This window comes from Macrotis lagotis, chromosome X (genome assembly GCF_037893015.1).
Source record: "Macrotis lagotis isolate mMagLag1 chromosome X, bilby.v1.9.chrom.fasta, whole genome shotgun sequence".
Taxonomy (NCBI): Eukaryota; Metazoa; Chordata; class Mammalia; order Peramelemorphia; family Peramelidae; genus Macrotis; species Macrotis lagotis.
The window spans coordinates 83,652,332-83,674,285 of record NC_133666.1 but is presented as its reverse complement, the minus strand read 5'-3'; the positions used below and the strand labels follow the sequence as shown (position 1 = coordinate 83,674,285).

Sequence of the window (21,954 nt, the reverse complement as noted above, 5' to 3'; positions counted from 1 at the left end):
AGGTCTGAACTAGGGTAATGATGATGTTAAGTAGAGAGAAGGGGTGTGTGGATGTGTGAGAGCAAGAGAGAGAGAGAGACAGGACAGAGATAATTGTGGAAGAAGTGGGAGCAAGAAGAACTGGTGATTTGGGGGGTGGGTTTAAGCCTGAGAGGACTAGGGGAGCTCCAGGTTGTGAACCTCGAGGACCGGAGAGGGCCAGCAGCCCCAACAGAGACCGTGAATGTGCCAGGAGGGGTGAGTTTAGGGGCAAAGGTGCCGTGCAGCTGGGGAGGCCAAAGGGGCCTTTCCTTGGCGACGCCAGGTAGTCATGTGGAAGAGGAGACAGAGACAGGGAAGATGACAAAGATAGAGAAGCAGAGAGAGGCCTACCCGGAGAAGGAAAGACAGAGAGGCCTGCAGGGGCTTAGCAGGGAGGAGGGGGAGGAGGAGGAGGTCTGGGAGCTCTTTGCCCCTATGGGCGCTGAGCAGGGGGTGGGGCAGGCATAGACAGAGCACAGCTGGGGCCAACAATTTAGGCAGCCAGCCAGCCATCAGATGCACCATTTTTTCATGGCCCCCGAGAATGGGATGAGGCGGGAGGGGTTGGGTAGGAGACAGAACAAGTGAGCAATAGAGAAAGGGGAAAACCGACCCCTCCCCCATCTCCGTGACTGCAAAGACTTCAAGCTTCTTATAGCTGAGATGGGGCAGAGCAGAGAGCTTTCTGCACATGCGCAAAACAGCGCCTTGGCCATTCCATCTCTCCCAGATTTCATACAGGTGCAGAAGAGTTACAGTGATCAATTAAGGGCGGGGGTCGCGAAGGAGAGACCTTTGCGCAGGCGCACATAAACGCTTCGTATTTTCCCAGTCACCAAGGTTTCACGCAGTCGCAGAAGAAGTATTACTGCGGCAGTCTGATGGGGAGGTCGCGGCAAAGAGGTTTTTGCTCAGGCGCACATAAAAGCTCTATAGTTTATTCCGTCGCCCTTGCTTCACGCAGGCGCAGCAGAAGTACTACTGCGGCAGCCTGATGGGGAGGTCCCGGCGGAGAGAGTTTTGCGCAGGCGCACATAAACGCTTTGTATTTTTTCCCATCAATCAGGTTTCACGCCAAAGCAGAACCAGTCCTACTTCAGCAGTTTGAGGGCGGGGTGGCAGTGGAGAGACTTTAGCGCAGGCGCACTTAAACGCTCTGTACCTTTTTCCTTGTCTGGGTTTCACGCAGATGCAGAAGAAGCAGTACTGAGGCTGTTTGAGAGAAGGCGGGTCGAAGTGAAGAAGCAGTCTCACCCCAGCTGTTTTCGCGCAGGCGCAGAAGGAGAGCTACTGCAGCAGATTGTGGGCGAGGTCTTTGCTGAGAGAACCAGCTTATTCTAGTGCTTCAAGTCCCTCCTCTTCTTCACAATCGCTGCGCAGGCGCTGGAGGAAGGTTGTGGTGGAGCTGCTGTCTGACCTTGGAGTCTGGTCCTTGTTCCTGTGGCTGCTCTCGGACTGAGTGGTGAGGGGGTGCCAGCTCTCGTGGCCTTCAAGGGGTAGGGGTTTATGTGGTGGAGCGTGTGGGGGACAGAGTCCCGGCACACTGACCCTTACAACCGCTGCCTCTGCGGCTCTTGGCGTTCGCGGTATCTCCACTGCCCGCCGCCTCTGCCCCAGCCCGGGGCCGCCGCCTCTGCCGGACTGTAGAGTTCGCGGCCTTATAGGTGCCCCTCGCTTCTGCGAGTTTTGGCGTTCACGGCCTCCCTGCTGCCCTCCACCTGTGCCGGACCTTAGCGCTCTCGCTCCCGCCCCCCGTGCGGAGCCCGGCGCCGCTGCCGGAGGTCGGCGTTCGCGCCCCCCACCCCAGTACCCGCCGCCGCTGCCGGACATCGACGTTCGCGTTCCCTCGGTGCCCGCCGCCTCCGCGGTGCCCGCCCCCCTCCCCGCGGTGCCCGCCGCCTCCGCGGTGCCCGCCCCCCTCCCCGCGGTGGCCGCTGCCGGACTTGGACGTTCGCGGCCCCCCGGCGCCCGCCGCCCTCCTCCTCCGCGGGTCCGGGCGCCCCGCAGCCGGTGGGCGGCCGCCCCGTGTCAGCTGCGCCTCTCCGAGGAGCCGCGCCGTCAGGCTCCGAGGTAGGTGGGGGACGCGGGACGCGGCCGTCTGGGCTGCTCTACAACAGGGAGCCGGGGGTGGCCATGAGTCTGGGGGTCTGAGAGGAGGCGAGGACGGGCGGAGAGAGGCGGTGGCGGCGTCTGCGGCCGCGTCGGGCTCGGCGTGAGCGGCCCGGGGGAGGAGGACACAAGCAGCCTTAGCAGCGGGAGGAGGACACAAGCAGCCTTAGCAGCGGCGGCTGTCGCGGGGGGCGCCGGGCGGTCACTGACCCGCACCATGTCTAAGAGGAAAGAGGACGATTTCCCCATGGGGGCAGAGCACAAAAGAGCCAGGTCAGGGCCATCGCCGGGGCCGGGGCCAGGGCCAGAGCCATCACTGGGGCCAGGGCCATTACCGGAGCCAGGGCCATTACCGGAGCCAGGGCCATCCCCGGGGCCAGGGCCATCATCGGGGCCAGGGCCATTACCGGAGCCAGGGCCATCATCGGGGCCAGGGCCATCATCGGGGCCAGGGCCATTACCGGAGCCAGAGCCATCCCCGGGGCCAGGGCCATCACCAGGGCCAGGGCCATCACCATCATCGGGGCCAGGGCCATCATCGGGGCCAGGGTCAGGATCAGAATCGGGAGCAAAGGAGCCAGTGGACGAGAAACGTGTAAGAGTCTTCTCTCTGTGTGTGTCTGATGAAAGTCCTCAGTCAGAATCAGAAGATGTTGGGATTATTGAGAGTATCCAGCTGGAGAACTTTATGAACTATTCCATGCTCGGACCTGTGAAATTTGGATCTAAAGTCAATGTTCTGGTGGGACACTGTGGGAAGGATGCATTGTTAACAGCTCTCTTAGTGGGTCTTGGTGGAAAATCGTTAGGAAAGCCTTTGAGAGACTTTGTAAAGGAGGGAGAGACTTCGGCAGAAATCACAATTACATTAAATAATAGAGGGAAAGATGCTTTCAGATCGGATCTTTATGGGCATTCAATAATTGTGCACCAAGAATTCAGTGTGAATGGAAGTGAAAGTTATGAACTAAAAGACCAAGCAGGAAACCTGGTTTCTTCTGGAAAAGAGGAGCTTACTGCCATTCTTGAACATTTTAAGATACAGGTGAATAATCCAGTGTCTATTTTACCACAAAAGATGGCCAGACAATTATTGAGGCTCAGAGACGAAAGTGACAGATACAAATTGTTTATGGAAGTAACTGAGCTTGAACAGATGAGAGAAGACTATTTAAAAATTTTGACAAGAAAGGTCAGAAGCCAGCAAGAGCTAGAATTAGGAGAAGAGCAGCTTGAAGAGCTCAGACGGCAGGGACTAGAGATAGAAGAGCATTTTCAGACTATGGTTGCTTTGGATCAGAAATTAAGGATCCTGAAATATGAGAAGACTTGGGCATTGGTAAATGAAATTGAAAGAACAATTCTTAATATGATAAATGATATCAATGTTGAAGACCAACATACTATCATATTAAATCATGACTTGGAGGTTTCAAAATTCACATATAATGAAACATTGCAGAGATATATAACCATTCATGAGAATGTGGTAAAGTTAAATGAAGAAGCTGCTGCATTAAAGCCCCAATGCATTGAGGCAAGAGAAGTTGCTAAGAAAACTGACAATGACTACCAGCAAGCAGCAGCTTTCTATAATTACTCACAGAATGCACTGGCTAAATTAGACAAAATTTCAGAACAGCTTCATGACAAAATTATGGACCTAAGAAAGAGTCTGGAACTAGCAGAATTAGAAAAACAGAAAAAGATTTCCTCATTAAAGGAAAAGATAACTAACTTTAAGGAACAAGAAGATTCACTTGTTCAAGAAATAAAATATCTTCATCAGTCCATTGAAAAAGATGATGAAGAACATTCTAGAATTAAAGAAGAGGAGACATATGTGCAGGAAATGCTGGATGAGGAAAAAGAACATCTAATCATTTTGAAAGACTATAAAGCTGATCCAGTAAAACGATTTGGACCCAAGATAGAAGCTCTTGTTGAAGCAGTAGAAGATGCCCACAAACAAGGTTACTTTGCCCACAAACCACTGGGTCCACTAGGAGTTTGCTTTCGTCTCCGGTACCCTGAATATGCTTTGGCTATTGAGTCCTGCCTGAAAGGTCTTCTTCTTGATTTTTTTTGTGACAACCACAAAGATGAGCAAGTCCTTCAGGAACTGATAACAAAATTTTATCCAACAGACTGTCCTGATCGTCCACAGATAATTGTTTCTTCATTTCAGTGTGAGCTGTATGATGTAACAGATAGAGCAGCTTTTCACCCAGATTTTCCAACAGTTTTCACAGCTTTAGAAATACCTGAAGCAGTGGTGGCCAATACTTTGATTGACTTGAGAAATATAGAGTCCGTGCTGCTTGTTAAAAGTGAGTCTTTTGCTGAAATGCATGCACAGGGACGCCCTAAAAACTGCCACATGATTTTGACCTCTTATGGTGACCAAGTTTTTGAGGGACGTTTTTACTCCTCTGAAGAACTGAGACCTACTTACTTAGGTGATATGGAAGGAGAAATAAATATTTTGGAGAAAGAAGTGGAAAATAAAATGACAAAGTTGTCAGGATTTCAAGAACAAGTATGCTCCCTTCAAAATGACATCAGAAAGAATCGAGAAACTATTGACAGTCATTATCTACATCTAAAAGACATAAAGGTTAAAGTAATAGATATCTCTTCAGAAATTAAAGATCTTGAAGAGGAAGAAGAAAGCCAGTCAATAGATCTCTCAGTTCTGGAAGATGAAGCTGAAGAAATTAAAGAAGAGATAAAAGAAGTTGAAGAAAAGTTGAAAACTCGGAGAGAAAAGATGGAAAATTTAAAGCAACCAAAAATAGAGGCTGAACAGAGACATGAAGAGTTTAAGTTGAAATGTAATCAAGTTTCAGAATTAGTAGAATCCCTTATAGAAGAACAAAACCAAGCCGGTTTAGAAGTGACTGTCCACCACCAATCTGTGATGCATTATCAAAACAGGCTCAAGCAACACATAGATTCTCTCCAACTGATAAAAGAAGAGTTGGCTTTGAAAGAGAGAGAACTCCATAGGGAGTTGGTTCAGGCTAACTTCCTCTGTCCTGAGCGAATAGAAGTTACAAGAACTTCTGAAGTCCTTGACAGAGAAATTGATTTATTAACTGAGAGGATAGAATCAGAAAACTACACTAATAGAAGTCAAGAAGATATAGCGAGGCAATACCAAGAAGTAAAAGAAAAATATATGGACATAAATGGTAAAGTGAATAATTTAAGAAACCTCATTGAAACACTGGATGAAATATCAGAACAGAGATATGCTACTTACCAGAGCAGTAGAAAAAATCTTTCTTTTCAGTGCAAATTGTTCTTTGACTGCTTACTCTCTCATTGGTCCTTCTGTGGGGAGATGATCTTTAATCACCAGAATGAGACCCTTTCTATATCTGTCCAACCTAGAGAAGAAGCTGGCAGTAATAAGGGAACCCTTTCAGCAAGTAAAAACTCTTTTTCAAACTTTTTGTTCATTCTTACTTTATGGTCTGTCACAGAATCTCCCTTCAGGTGCCTGGATACAATTGATGTCTACATGGACAAGAAAAATAGAAAAATTGCCATGGAAATGATCCTCTGGATAGCACATTCCTACCCAAACCTCCAAATCATCCTTGGTCCACAACATGTGAGCCCTCTTCCTTCCAGTTCATTTGTTGAAGAACTGGAAATGCCAGAACTTGAAAAGGAGGAGACAACCCAGCCTTTGGAATCAGTCCATCCAAAAGAAGATTAAATTTTTAGTTTTGTGTGACTGTGCTTTCTACTCGTTGTGGTATTTTGTATATTTTTCTTAAAATGTCTACAGTGTCATGTTCTAAATTTTGCTACTTTGAAGAAATATATTTAGTAATTAAAAGTATTTCAGAAAAGCGAAAGAGTATAACATAGTTCTCCCACCAGATCAACCCTACAAAGATTTAGAAAGCATGCCAGACCAAATTCTGACCTAGGAAACTAATAAAAAGAGATCTGTGGACACTAGGGATGGGTTTTTGCCTTCAGCTTTTCAGCCCCCAGAACTGAAAGAAATCCAAGACTGAGCATCTGGCCAAGAAGCACTAGGTGTAATGAAATTAAATTGTTTCCTGTGACATAACTGACTCTGTTATTAAGCCACTGCTTTGTGTTAAAGTGTTTTGATGTTTGATTTTTATAACTTGTTTTTCGATATTAAGATAAACTTATGTGTACTGTAGGTTGGTAAATAATGTATTTGTTGATAGACAATTGATAAACCTATGGGATATTCATATTTGACAACCCATCAGTGGGAAAATTTGTAAACAACATCTTCATTAACTTGTATTATCAGTTATCAATGAAATTAATTGATAAACAATTTTGTTCACTGGCCACCAATGAGAACTTGGGTGTAACCAGCAAATGCCCAAAACTGGTGGCTTCCGTCTTCAGCCTGCTTTTAGGTCAAGACTAAACCTCGCTCCTGTGTTCCCCATACTTGTGACTCAACACTCACATCATTTTTGCTTGAAAACATTGCTAATTGAGAAGGATTTTGCAGACTTGCCAGTCAACCACCTCGTTTGAAGATAGATGGTTTCCAGTTGGACAGAGAGAAGGAACCTTGTCATCGAGTGCTGGTTGAAGTCATGCTTATTGGTAAGCCCTAACAAATCAGGTTGGTGTTTTGTTCTTGGGTTAATACTTGTTTTGACTAAAAGATAATAAAAACTCAGAGTTGGTTCTGTACATACAGTCTGACCCAGTGCTTATTTTTGTATGGCTCATAAGCTTAGAATTATTTAAATGTAGAATCAGTATTCTTCTATAGCAGAGAATACCTAAATAACATGGACTCAAGTATCTGTCTGGAGTAGCATTACATAGCTGCTGAATTATGGAACATGATAAACACTAGGTATTGAACTAATATAGTATGGGCAGTTACTTCACAAATGGTACAGGAAGATCAATTTTTTATAAAATTCTTAGGAATGCTGTGATCTGCAGAGGAAATATCTTATTCCTCAGTCAAAAGCAGGAAAAAATTAGTTTTAAAGCCCTGAAAGGAGAAACTGGAAACACAGAAAGATGTTGGATTTGGGGGTTACTAAAAAGTCAAATTCCTCATTTAGGTATGTTGCTGGCACTAATATCAAGACATTTTGAAGGAAATCAGACATTTTGAATGGGAACCAAAATAGTTGCATGCATTAAAACAAGTGAAGGAGAGTAGTGTAACATACCATTTCCTGTGTTCCACTTTCTTCAAGCCTCTTTTATAGACTTGAAGTTAACTGTGACTTGGTCCTAGTCTTAGATCAAGTCAAAGGGAGATAATGAAAAGACTTACAGACCAGTAGGATTTAGGACCAAAAAGATGCCTACTGTCCTTAGATTAAATAAACTATTGTGGAAAAAATTGTCCCTGTTGGTATGTTATATGCTATCTTGTAGACCAAGGGCCTGATCTAAGGTATACCACCAACAGTAAGTACCTTAATTTCTGTATTAGCATGTGACAGAATCTCCCCTGATAAACTTGTTGGAACTGCTACCACTCAGTTGTTGATGAAGTAGAAATGGCTTGATAGAGCAAGGGAAATGTCATCCTCATGAAAAGATATCAGTCCATCCCATTAACATAGCCTCTATCAGAGAAGGGTGATACTCAAAACAAGTAAACCCTTTGTAGAGAAGTCCCCAGTCCCACTAAATCTTGATGAGAAACTGGGACTGAAGATAGAAAAGTTATTCCATATATAGCACCACTTTGGCCTATTTGCCAGAAAGCTAAACCTTTATTGAAATTATTGCTTGGATCCATCACGAACAACTTATTTCCTGGGACAGAATGGCAGATATATTATTTTAGCCTATTCTCTAATTAGCTTAACAAAAATTATTGCAATCAACATATGCACAAAGAGTAAGTTTGTTCTCCTTCTGTACATGAGCAAACACAGACTCTCCTCTTGAAGGGTTAATGTTATTGATTTTTTTTATATTCAGACAGTAATGATTGAGAGCAATTACAGATCACATTTTATAACTCATAAGATCAAAGACTGGTCCATTATATGGAACTTTCGTTTAAGTTATAATCCATAGACTGCAGAAATGTTAGAAAGATATTTAATACTCTATAATCAATAAAATCTTAGAGGATGCTAGGACTACTGACTAGAAAGTGGTCATTAGAAAAGGAGCAAGTTAGTTGAATAATAGATGGAGGAGAATTAATCCTGGATTTACAAATGAGTTTAATATCATTGTTCCACTTCCCACTAATTTGGAAAAGAAGCATCAAATTCTTACAGAAAGAGACAGAATGTGGTGGAATACACTCCCCTATCCATAGCTAATTATAGTGAATACCATTAGGGTAGGAAAGTAGAATATAATTTAGGTGACCAGTGGACCTGTAAATGATTTCAGGTCCCTTGAAAACAAGCTACTTGCATATGCATACAAAATTCTTTTTCTTTTAACAGATGTTCAAGTGCTGTGATTTCATCATTGGTGCCTTCGTGACCCTATTGCTGCTCATCGTTGCTTATCTCATTGCACATTCTATCCTACGTATCACCTCAAAGTACCTTCTTGCAGCCCCTTGCAACCAAGAATGGCTTCACTTTGGTTGCTAGTTCAATATCTAACAGTTCCTGTAAAGCACAGTTGTGACAAACAGGATGCACAAGGATTTAAAATATTGCCAGTCTGACAGTGGGAACTGACCCCTTCATAAATACCCCATTGAAAATAGAGGGGTACAAACTTTAGATTGGCCTGAAACACAAGAAAATCTCACCAAAATAAAACAGTGACTATTTAAATATCACTGAAAGGTAATACAGGCAATCAAAGACTTTAACTCTGCCTGACCTTTAAAGAAAGACATGATGGAAATTATGGTGATCACCAGACTGAAAATTTCAGGGCATTGGTTTGAGTAGGTCATAATCAAGAGGCCTTGTAACATGTTCTCTTGCATCAGTTCCAGGCTTGGTCTGCAGAGGACTTGCTGTGAGAGAACATGGGACAAATGGAAAGACTTATTGTCATAATAAGAACACATTTAAAATGTATTAATACTATGTGTAATAATGATGCTTATGTGTACCATATGTTTTCACCCTAAGCAGTGTAAACATTGAGTGTTTGGAATTGAAATTTGATTGTATTGGTGATAATTAGAATATTTTTCATAGACTATCCTAGATGACTGCAGGTTTCACCAGCAGCCAGAGGGTGAATGTAGTGAGAATACATTTGTTGCCTTGATATTTAACTGACTCCATTTTTTATTAGGTCACTATTTTGTGATGAAGGGTTTTTATGTTTGTTTTTTGTAACTTCTCTTTAAATATTAAGATTAGCATATTATTGTATAGGTTAGTAAACAATGTTTGTGTTAATAAATAACTGATAAATATATGTGACCCTCTCCTTTAGGACAAACCACGAACAGGAAAATTTGGTTAAGAACTTCACCTTTAGCTTTTATCTTCAGATATCAATCAAACTAATTTGAAATTACCAGCTTCTAATCAGGACTTAGCATAACTATCTAATGTCCTAGCTAGAACTATAAGAAACCCACTAGTGGCCCTAGCCCTCAGTCTGCTCTTGAATGGAGATTGAGTCTGGCACCTTTGCTCCCACACTTGAGACTCAAGTCCACCTCCTCTGAACCCACATCCACATTTAGTTAAGGACAGTGCCAATTAAGTGATGGTGATTTTCCAGCTTCTACTTACTGACCTTCAAGAGAGAGCCTCTGAATGGGAAGAGAAGGAACCATGTTTTTGAGTATCAGTACAAGATACAAGATAAAAGATACAAGTTAGGTACAAGATATCTTAGTGATAAGGACTAGGAAAAAAGGTTGGTGATTTGTTCCTAATGGGGTTAATGTTTTATTTTGTAAATTATGTAAATTTTATTTATTTTGCAAACCACAGTGACCTAGTGTTTGATAAATCCAAAGACCCAAGCAATTGGGGTAATAACTCACTATTTGACAAATCTGCTGGGAAAATTGGAAAGTAGTCTAGTAGAAACTAGCCATAGACTAATTTCTCACACCGTACACCAAGATATTCAAAATGGTTACTTAATTTAGACATAAAGGATATAAACAAATTAGGGGAGCATGGAAAAAAACTGCTTTCAAGTTCTATGGATGAGGGGAAAGTTCATAACTGAAAAAGAGCTAGAAAAGATCACAGCAAGTTAAATAGATAATTTTGATTACATTAATTTATAAAGGTTTTTGCATATAAAACCAATGCAACTGAAATCAGAAAGAAAACAAGAAACTGGAAATTTTTTTACAGAAAGTTTTTCTGTTAAGTCTCATTTCCCAAATACATAGCAACTTGAACCAAATGTATAAAAATAAAACCCATTATCCAGTTGATAAATGGTCAAAAGATATGAACATATAATTTTTCAGAAGAAATTAAACTATCAATAGTTCTAAATCACTAATAAATTAAAAATGCAAATTAAAACAACTCTGAGGTACTACCTGAAACCTCTCAGACTACAATATAACAAAAAGAAAATGACACTTGGGGATATGGAAAAATAAGGATGCTAATATGCTGTTGGTAGAGCTGTATACTAGTCAAACTAATCTGAAGAGCTATATCCAAACAGTCATATAACTGTACATACCCTTTGACCCAACAATCACAGAAAAAAAGGACCCACATGTACAAACTATTTATAGCAGCTTTTGTTGGTGGCAAAAAAAAATTGGAATCTGGGTAAATTTTCATCAATTGGGGAATGGCTTAACAAGTTGTGGTGTATGAATGTAATTGAAAACTATTGTGCTATAAGAAATGTTAAGCAGGTGGATTATAAGAAAACCCGGGAAAGACTCATGAACTGATGAAGTAAGAAGAAGAACATTGTACACAGCAACAGCAATATTGTAACGATAATCAACTGTGAAAAACTTAACTACTCTGATCAATACAACAATCCGTGATAATTCCAAAGGACTCATTAAAAAAAACTATCCACCTCCAGAGAGAAAATTGATGAACTCTTGAGTGCAGATTGACACATATTTTTTCACTTTATTTTTCTTGCTTTTTATTTTTTGGAACAGGGTTAATGTGGAAATGTTTTGCATGACTTTATATAAATATAATGGATATTGTATTTCTTGTCTTCTCAGTGGGTGGGAGGGAGAAAATTTGAATCTAAAAATTAAAAAAAGTTGATTACAAATTAATGTTTGCATGCTCTTAATAAAGTTTGATTGTTAGCATTGAAAAGTGTAAGTCTAATTCATATTTCTGTCACATTTATTAGCATATATAATACTATATTTATTGTGTCCCTGCACTGTGCATTCTGTTGAAGCAGAAACATCCCAGGAGATCCCTGTACTGGAGGTGTGATTGTCAAAAGGGAAAGTCCTTGTCTAGGTACCAGATTTATGTTTAATGAAAAGTCCATGTGCCAACCAGAGATATTGGGGAAAACAAGTTCCTTAGTCCCTGCATAAATTATATAGCCTTCCTTAGGAGGAGGTTGCCATGCTGGTCATAAGACCACTAGACCTTGTCTTATAACACTTTTGTCTGAGATCATGATGGTTATCCTTTTTTTTTTTACTTCAGCTGAAGCACAATAGAATCTTCTTCAGACCCTTATTTTATTTGTGTTAGTTTCTCTCTATTTTAGATTATATCTATACATATATATGTATAATGTATAAAATTATGCAGTATATAAACAACATTGTTAGGTTTTGGTTTCAAAGTTATTTATGATGTTCTTGTGTTTTATGAATGGGCTTATCCCAGTCATATTCCCCATTATGATTACTAATTATATATTTTCTTCCATCATATTCTCTTCTCTCATCCATCTCCTCTCTTTTTTTCCTTTGGACTAATCCATGTTTTAATCCACTCTACCTGTCATTCATACCCACCCCTGCTTTTCCCTTAACCTTTTTCCCTTTTTGTTCAGGAGAGCAAACCCCCAAAATCTGAAATAGAAAGAAATGTATAAGGTCATTGGGTAGAAGAGATAGAATTGGAAAGGAGGTTTGACTCCTCATCCTATCTCTGGAAGATTTATATTATATAGGATTTAGACCTGGATAGCTGCAAGGGAAGCCCAAGTACTGTTGTTGGTTAGTCACCTCAGTCTTGCCTGACTCTTCATGGCCCTTTTGGGAGTTTTCTTGGCAGAGGTACTGGAGTGGTTTGCCATTCTCTTTCCCAACTCATTGTATAGATTTTCTTTCTCCAACTCATTTTACTTGCCTAAGGTCACACCCGTACACAGTTAAGCAATTTTGCCAAGAGGAGAACTTGAAGTGAGCAAATTGTATTCAATAAAATGTGGTCAAAGTCAAAACACAAGGGGAATCCAAAACAAATGGACCACAAACAAGATCTTGGGGGGATCCAGAATCTTGAGGAAACCCAAAATTCCTTGTAGTCATCTTAGGAATTTTTAATTTGTTACTGAAATCAGGATGACTTTCACATTCAATAATCTCTAATCACATAAAGTTAGATTTAAACAGCAAATTAAATGTTTTTCAAACAATAAGATAAGGCATGTTCCAAAATCTTTCCCCTATTTAGACATAGTAAAGCCCAACCTTCTCATACTTGAGAAAGTATAACTACAGAAACAGAAAGCTGAGCTATGATGTCAAAGAGAGAAGAACTACTCATTGTTGATCTCCTCGTTACCCAGCTCATCCAGAACTTGATAGAATTCCTTTACGAAGGGGGAAGGATCAGCAGGGTGATAAACATTTCCCAATGTCTCATAGATTGATCCATATGAGTAAGTCTCAGGATCTATATAAGGCAGCTAGGTGGCACAGAGGATAGAGGAAGGCCCAGAGTCAGGAAGTCCTGAGTTCCAGTTTAGCTTCAGAGACTTATGAGCTGTATGACCCTGGTCAAATCACTTCATTCCGTTTATAATAGTTTCATCATCTGTAAAATGAGCTGGAGAAGGAAATAGCAAATTTTAGAATCTTGGCTAAGAAAACCCCCAAAGGGGTCTGAAGAGTCATACACAATTGAAAAACAACAAACAAATTGAACAACAACGGGGCTATTTAGGAAACAAATTTACTGTGGCCATGAGTGTCACAAAAAACCACAATCCCATACTTCTTTAATATCTTAGAAGCTAAACAAAGAGTTCAGCAGTCATAATCTAGTTCAACCCTTAAAGAGGTAAGCCTTGCTAAAGAGACTATAGTAAACAAAGTCAGGTTAAAGATTAAAGGATTTACAGTGCTCTGATTGAAAGTTATCAAGATGACCAAGAAAACTCAAGTTTCAAGGAATTCCTTTCTTACACAGTTAACTACAGTAACTGACAACTAAATCACTTGAGGAGGCTTAAATTTCCCTTTAGCTTCTCCATTAGGAATGTAAAAAATTAACATTCCTTAGGTCAAGTTTTAATAAAGTGAGATTAATGAAAACCAAAAACAGGCTTTCAGTTGGCAAAAAATTGCATTAGGAATGGCCCTGATCCCTGAATAATAAATAAAAGGAATTTGATCAGACCTTTTTTGCAGATAAACATAAATACCATGAGATATAAAAGTCAAAGTAATGCAGTAATGATTATCCACATTAAACAACATCAAATCTTCTTGCTCCAAGTGATCCACTTCCAATATCCCAATATATTTCCTCTTGAGTTTCAACTATTCCATGTAGTCATCTGGTCCCTGCAAACTTCTTTCCTTTGAAATTATGGAATCTCAAAGGAGTTTTTCAGGGGGTTCCTCCTAGTAGTTGTGCTTCTCTGGTTCCATATCAATTGCAGTTATAAAGTCCTTTGACTTTTCCTTTGGGGCAGCCAGGTCATACCTTAGTTCCAAGGTCTTCGTTGGCACCACATGGACATGAATGGCGTGTTCAATAATGAAAGTTCAACCAGGAGAGATGTGTAACAGGTTTTATTAACAGGACACTACATCTCTACATCTCTACCTCATATAGTTGAGTAAGGGTATATATAAGCCTAGTCCCCCTGTTATCAGCATTCCTCATCTCCAGGCACTGGGAAAGAGTAATGGGCATGCCACAAAAGGTGCGTATCCTGGATTAAACAGGATGAGTATGAAAGGCAGAGAGATGAGGACCAAAGCTCCTTCCTGAGGATCTTCAACAAGATAAGGATGAAAGACAGAGAACAAACAGAGAGAAGGGCCAGAGCTCCTTCCTGAGTTCAGAGCACTCTGGTATGGACATTCCTGTAGTCCCCGGTCTCATGACTCTCAGGATGAACTCCTCATGGCCACGTACTCTGTCTATTAACCCCTTACAATTCCCCTTTCTTGTTTAAGCACGAAGCACCCTATAGATTCCCAGAAAAGGGTTGTCTCAGAGGATCGACAAAAACATCAGTCAAAACCCTTCTTATACATGAGATGAGGACTTGCATCACAAGGGGCACACACAAGCAAAATAATATAAGTCCAATACCAAACAATATATAAGATAACAATACATGCAACAGACCACCAGACTGAGTATGAAAGAACTGAATCAGCTTATCTGAAACCTGATTAGGTTGTAAATCAGAATCTGCTGCCTGGTCAATATAATCAGCTATTTGGGCTAATTTTGACAATTCTAGCGTAACATTTTCCATACTCAATCCATGTAGCTGGGCTCTAATAACATTCCATTCTACTTGAAATTCATTATATCGTGCTTTGGTCAAACAATATTGATTATATCTATAATCACATTGTAACCTTTGTTGTAATTCCAAATATTGTACTTCTCCCAAAAACATAGTGGCTTTCTGCAATTGATATAATGCTTTATAAAGTTGCTCATCTACCTGAAGTTGTTGTTTCAATCCCACTGAAACATTCTGCATTAATTCTTGTAATCCCTGTGCTTCAGCTATTTGATTCTGAGTATTAGATACTGATATAGCAAGAGCCATAGAGGCCACAATGTCTTCTACCAGTAATATAACGCCCAAAATAACACAAGAAATACATCTTCTGTTTCTCTATTGAAAGGATAGTATTTTCTCATTAATTGTCTCAAAAATATGATCACTATGTTTTCTATACCAATTTTTTCTTTTTACCATAGTAAATGCATAATGTGGTTGTGTTACTATGAAAACTTTTCTACCTACAGCAAATTTAGGGCCTATGCAGGTCCTTACTAAACAATTTATACAGATTAAATTGAACACCCCATCAGAATATTTAGTTAATGTAATATTAGATTTTCCTTCAACTAAAAATGCATATTCTTCGCCCAAGCATACCCTAGCACTAACAGTGATATTACTAGTTATATTATTCTTTATATCAATATTAACCAATTCGGGCATTCCTTGCACAGTATGTCCGCCAACCAATGCAACATGTTTTTCTATCCCTTTTACCTCTATTCCAGATCCATGTATATATTGTAGTCGAGGATAATTTACTGCTCCTCTATCTTGCATGTCTCTTGTTGTATTATGACAAGATATTAAATATTCTATATAATTCATAAACTCTAAAGGTACTTTGATGCACTGATGAGTATGACAATATTTAAAGGTCATGAAACCAGGATAATGATACATAAGTGACAAATTATGAGGAAGAATAGAATTACAAGAAGACCTTAACCTGTTCCCTTGATATTGTTTAGTTTCATTCAAAGGTATCTCATATCTCCATGTATATAAGTGATATTTCCTGTGTCAATTTGTATAGAATTCTTATTTGTTTTTACAGCAATATCCCCCAAATGCATCCTTCCATCCACAATTTGAGTACACCATCTATCAGCAGGCAATACTTTTAGTGTAATTTCATTCAGTGCTCAACCAGATTCCTCCCATTTGTTTCTGGAAGCACACAGGAAATCCTTTAATCAATCCCATGAAAGTCATTGTTTTGTTAAAGTTCTGTATGGATTCATTACTTGTTATTTCTTCAACACTCCCTTCATCGTACATGCAAGAAAGACTTCCATGTAAAATAAATTCTGGCATAGTATCTGTCCAGGATAGTGCTTTCAACCACGGTGGAGACGGAATGAAAGCCCATCAATGACCAGTCTTATCAGCCTTTCCTACAGTTAACAAGTGCATTATCATAAATGTTCTTATGAGTATCTTTAATTGTCTTTTATGAACATGATTCTTTCTTCCTCTCTTACCTTGTCTTCTCTTTTGTCGATTCTTCCTCAGTTTCCACATTTCTTGTTCTTTTTGCAGGAACCCATTTGTCTCCATGATCTGTGGAAACACAAAGAAAGCCTGGACCCCATATTAATACTCTGTAAGGTCCATACCATGAGCCATCGAGCTTCTTTACCTATACCATATATTTATTTTCAGTATTATTTTTAAAGTATTTTCTTTCCAATTGTTTCTTAATTTGCATAAAATGTCTCATGGCTGGAGACAAATTGTCCAATTTGGAAATTTGTAAAAAATTATACATACATATATATATATATATATATATATATTGCTTTGTCTAGAATTCCTTGTGATAGACATCCTCTTTCCCTTTCTTGTTTAGTGAGGCTCGCCTTAATAGTTCTGTTAGCACGTTCCACTATAGCCTGACCTGTAGGACTGTAAGGAATTCCAGTGACATGCTTTATTCCCTAAAACGTTTAAAATAAAAAAATTCTTAAGACTAATTGTTGCTAAAAAAAATCCCTTCTTATGACTACAAGATTTTCTTCATACTTGTCTTAAATTCCAAAAATCATATTCGAATTAGATTTAAATCATTTTCTTTTCAAAAGCCTAAAAAGTTTGCAAATTCTTCTTATCTTTATCAGTGCAATACTAACTTCTCAATGCTCTCATTTACAAAAACTTTCTATCCTTACTGACCAACATTTCTTAATATTAGAACATTCTATATTTTGGGAATTAGAGATTCCACACAATTTGAGATATCAAAGTGATATGTACTAGTTCTTTACCTTTACTGTTTATCATTACTCACTCACTCCAGATTCTTCCCAAATACATGATCCACATTCCAATCACTGTAAAATATTAACTTCCTCTTGTTTAGTTATTATAAAGCTGACTCACAAGTCTGTCCTGACTCCCATGATTCTGGAGGGGCCATAAAACATCAGAATCCAAACTCAAACATACTCTTTACAAACCCCTTTAATTCAATTTACATGTATCTTTAGATTAGCACATTATAGGATCAATAATAACATAATAAAACTAATGTTTACCTAGCAATTGCTTTCATGACTTTTTACTTTATGGAGTTTATTATTTTTCTAATCAATTCATTGCCAAACATTGCAAAAAAGTACAAATTTAATGCCATTTTAAATCACCCCAACCTTATATAAACACATATCGCCCTATAGACGTACAGTTCTATACTTTCTTCTTTTCTTATAATGATTTGTACATCATTTTCCAAAGTTCCCAAAATCCATCTTTTGTATACAAAGTTAACCCTGCTCAAACCTTCTGTCTACCTACTTTTACCACTTTCCATACTTAACAAACGTTTCAAAAGAAACCCCAATTGTCTCTAAGTCTGGATTTTCTTTCCAGTACTTTCAGAATCTCTTACTCAAACTACACAACTCACATTTTCCACCATTCCTTTTCATTAGCTCTTCTTGACTTTAATTCATACTATTCCTGAACTAGAGTTACATAGCTTATACAGCTATATAAACTACAGATATGATTCCACTTTTCACAATGCATTTTTCGTTCCAAGGTTTTAATATTTAACATTTCTTGATTACAACTGCTAAAATCCTGGACAAGGCAGTCGTTCAAAAATTCCTTAGTCTAATTAGAATATTCCCTGCCCCCCTTCTTCAAATAGAAGAAACTGAATAACTTTTATAGAGAGAGACCATCCTAGGTTCTCTCTGGGGGGGATTGGTCTTCTATTCTTCAACCCTTACATGTCCCATAATTTTCTGTAATAACTAACAATATCTGAATATATATTGATAAACACCTGAAGCTCTAATGATGCCCTATCATTTTAGAAAGAAGATTAATTATTTAGTTTCCCCTATACAGGCATTTTGCTAACCATATTATACACTTTAGGATTAACCTGACTCTCTTGTCTTTCTGAAATTTATTTTTTTCTATTTTCAAATTAAAATAGCATTTCTTTCTATGATTTCTTTGCTTAACATATTTGGTAATATTTGCTGTTTCTTGAACTTCAAAATAAGGTCCTTTTAAACACTTACTTTACTAATTCTTCTTGAAGTAGCTCTCCCTCCTGAAAGGGGGAGGGAGGGGGGAACACTCTGGCAGCCCAGAATCAAGGAGAATGGGAAAGAGAAGGGAACATAAACAAGGAATGGGGGGACCTACTCATAATAGTAAAATAACAGGGTGAGTAGTTTGGCCTCAGTCAATTTAACACCAAAATCCATTCCTTTTTAAAAAAAAAAAAACAAAAAAAAATCCCTCTTGGAAGTGCTCAAGAGGAGGGGGATCAGATTACTCACAGAAAGCAGGCTCAAGGGGAGAGCCAGTGAGGGCATTAGATGCCAAAATAACAGAGCAGCAATTTAAATGAGGCGACCCAAGGACGATTTTAGGGGAACTTTTCTCCCCATCTAGAAAATCAATAGAAGAAGCCAAACACACGTAAATAGACAATCTAAACACATAAAGACAGATGAGGCACAAGCACAGATCACACAAACGCAACAAAATTTTCCAAACTGACAATCTCAACACATATCTACAAACACAGACCAATGGCAAATTCCTGAAGTCTCAGGAATGCCATGAGGGGACATTCTCTCCTAAACTAATAAGAAGGAGCTGGTGGGGGAGGAGGCCAAATTTCATCCTCCTGTATAACTTTATTTCTTTTTTCTATTTCCTTTTTATCTTGTACAGTTTTATTGTCTGTTTGGCTTTCTATAGAGAAATGTCTTTTAGGTCGCTCCGTTACCCCAAAAGCATTTTTCACTATACTAATTATCAAGAAGTCTAGTTCTTTAAGATAATCAGGGCATTCTTGTTCGCAGCTAGTCATTTGTTCTCCTACTATTTTCCATTTTTCAGGGGTTAATTCTATATCTTGAAGCCCTGGTGAAACAGTCTGAATTCTTTCTATGAAACTCTTTATAGTTACTCCTTGCTTCTTTCCAGTTTTATATAATTGTTGAGCTCAAACTTCCTGTTCTTCTGGTTTAATTATGGGTAACACATTTCCCATCTTCCCGACCTTTTTTTCGGGGTACTCTCACTACTTCCTGTCTTTCTGTTTAGACAGGGTCTGGGTGCCTATCCTGCCTTATTCCCCCATCCCCGTCCCTGTTCAGGGCGCCACTTGAAAAGTCCTTTGACTTTTCCTTTTGGGCAGCTGGGTCCTACCGTTCCAAGGTTTTTGTGGTACCACACAGACACGGCCAGCATGTTCAATAATGAGAGTTCAACCAGGAGAGATGCATAACGGGTTTTATTAACAGGACGCTACATCTGTACATCTCTACCTCATATAGTTGAGTAAGGGTATATATAAACCTAGTCCCCCTGTTATCAGCATTCCTCATCTCCAGGCACTGTGAAAGAGTAATGGGCATGCCACAAAAGGTGTGTATCCTGGTTTAAACAGGATGAAGATGAAAGGCAGAGAGATAAGGACCAAAGCTCCTTCCTAAGAATATTCAACAAGATAAGGATGAAAGACAGAGAACAAACAGAGAGAAGGGCCAGAGCTCCTTCCTGAGTTCAGAGCACTCTGGTATGGACATTCCTGTAGTCCCCGGTCTCATGACTCTCAGGATGAACTCCTCATGGCCACGTACTCTGTCTATTAACCCCTTACATGCAGTGTTTCCCTTTTTAATATTGCTAAAAATCTGCCACTAACAAGTACAACCTCTTAAATTTTGTTTTCCTATAACTAGTTCATGTGTTGAAAACCAATTCAAACCTTATATAGCTAGTCACCTGAAGAATAGTTTTAGGAAGAACATCAAAATTTTTGTTGTTCAGTCATTCTCAGTCCTAATCGCTTCTACAAGACCCCATTTGGTATTTTCTTGGAAAAGATACTGGAGTGGTTTGCTATTTCCTTCTCCAGCTCATTTTACAGATGAAGAACTGAGGCAAACAGTGTTAAGCGACTTGCCCAGGATCACACAGCTACTAAGTATCAGCGGCCAGATTTTAACTCAGGAATATGAATCTTCCTGACTTTAGACCTGGTGCTCTCTCCACTGAAGTACCACCTAACTGCCCATACATCAAATTAGAAACCCATAGTACACCTGAAAGTTCAGAGAGTTTCATTTTCTTTTACATACTATTTGCTCTTCCTAGCTTTATCTGAAAGCTCTACTTAATACGGACAACGCTATTAACAGGCTGAAGGAAGAATATTTTTTTAAAAAAGGATTCATGAGTACCTGACTTGTAAAACAAACCCTTCTGTTTCCTAATATTATCAGAAAGAGACTTCAAAATAGGGAAAAAATGATATGAAAGTTTCTTGACAATAACAAATTTTAACATAATTTTAATTGTAAAATCCTTAATTCAATTTTGAGAACTGATTACTAAAACACATTCAAGACCCATGTATCCCATAAGAAGCATTTGGAAACTAAACACACACACATACATTTTATGTATATATGTATATATGTATATATATATGTATATACATGCACAAACATGTATACGTATGCACAAATACACACAGTTCTTCAAGAAAACAGTTGATAATAAGTTAGTTAAAATGACTAGTCTATCAGATAAAATTCATCCTTTACTATAAGAAAACTTGTAAGTTTTCCCACTTTGAGAGTGGGCCTAGTTTCTCAAACTTCATTATTTTAGAATTTTACAACATTTTGTCAGCAAGGCTAAAAAGAATTTATGATGCTATTAAAATAGAAAGTTCTCCCCCCAAAACTTCACAAATAAAGGGTCTGTGGTACTTCACCCCCCAAATAAATTATTATTAATTTGAAAGCCAAATATGACCAATTAAATAAACATTTTTACATATTGTGACTACATTCTTTACAGCTTGGTTCATAATCTAATAGCATCCAGATTAAAATAGAAATTAATCTTCTGATGAAACAATTGTAATACCTCTAGATATCAATTTTCAAATTATAAGCATTTCGTATTTAAAGATTTTCCAAAAATTATGATTCAAGAAAAATTAATAAATATAAATACGAGAAAATAAACAATATTATGTATTTTTAAAACATAAAACTTATTTTTCTTTTTGTCTTTTTTCCCCTAAGTGGTACAACACATATCCTAGAGTTGAAACTAGGCAGATCAGAGCAGATTCATAGTAGAATGAGTCAAAAGGATAAGAAGTGAAGTGGTGGAATGGGACAAAAACTTTGTGTCAAATTTCTCTAAAGACTGAGTCTCCATTGCATAGCAGTAATTTAGATAGATAAAAGAACAATATTATTTCACCAATAAATAAGTACTAAAATTATATGAAAAAGCATTTCTTCAAAGAACTGTAAGATATACAGAACCACAATATTAGAAAAAAACTTTTAGTATAATTAATTTTATCAACAACAAACCTATCAGAAATCATATGATTATATCAATAGATGCTGAAAAAGCTTTTGACAAAATACAGCACCCATTCCTACTAAAAACACTAGAGAGTGTAGGAACAAATGGACTGTTCCTTACAATAATTAGCAGTATATATCTGAAACCATCAACAAGCATTATATTCAATGGGGAGAGGCTAGAGGCATTCCCAATAAGATCAGGGGTGAAACAAGCGTGCCTATTATCACCATTACTATTCAATATTGTATTAGAAATGTTACCTTCAGCAATAAGGGAAGAAAAAGAAATTGA

The 21,954-nt window shown here is 38.8% G+C and overlaps 1 pseudogene; it reads left to right on the top strand.

Moving 5' to 3' along the window:
* The first annotated feature begins 1,235 nt into the window (after positions 1-1,235).
* On the top strand, positions 1,236-11,378 carry LOC141497268 (structural maintenance of chromosomes protein 6 pseudogene; annotated as a pseudogene).
* Positions 11,379-21,954: the final 10,576 nt, after the last annotated feature.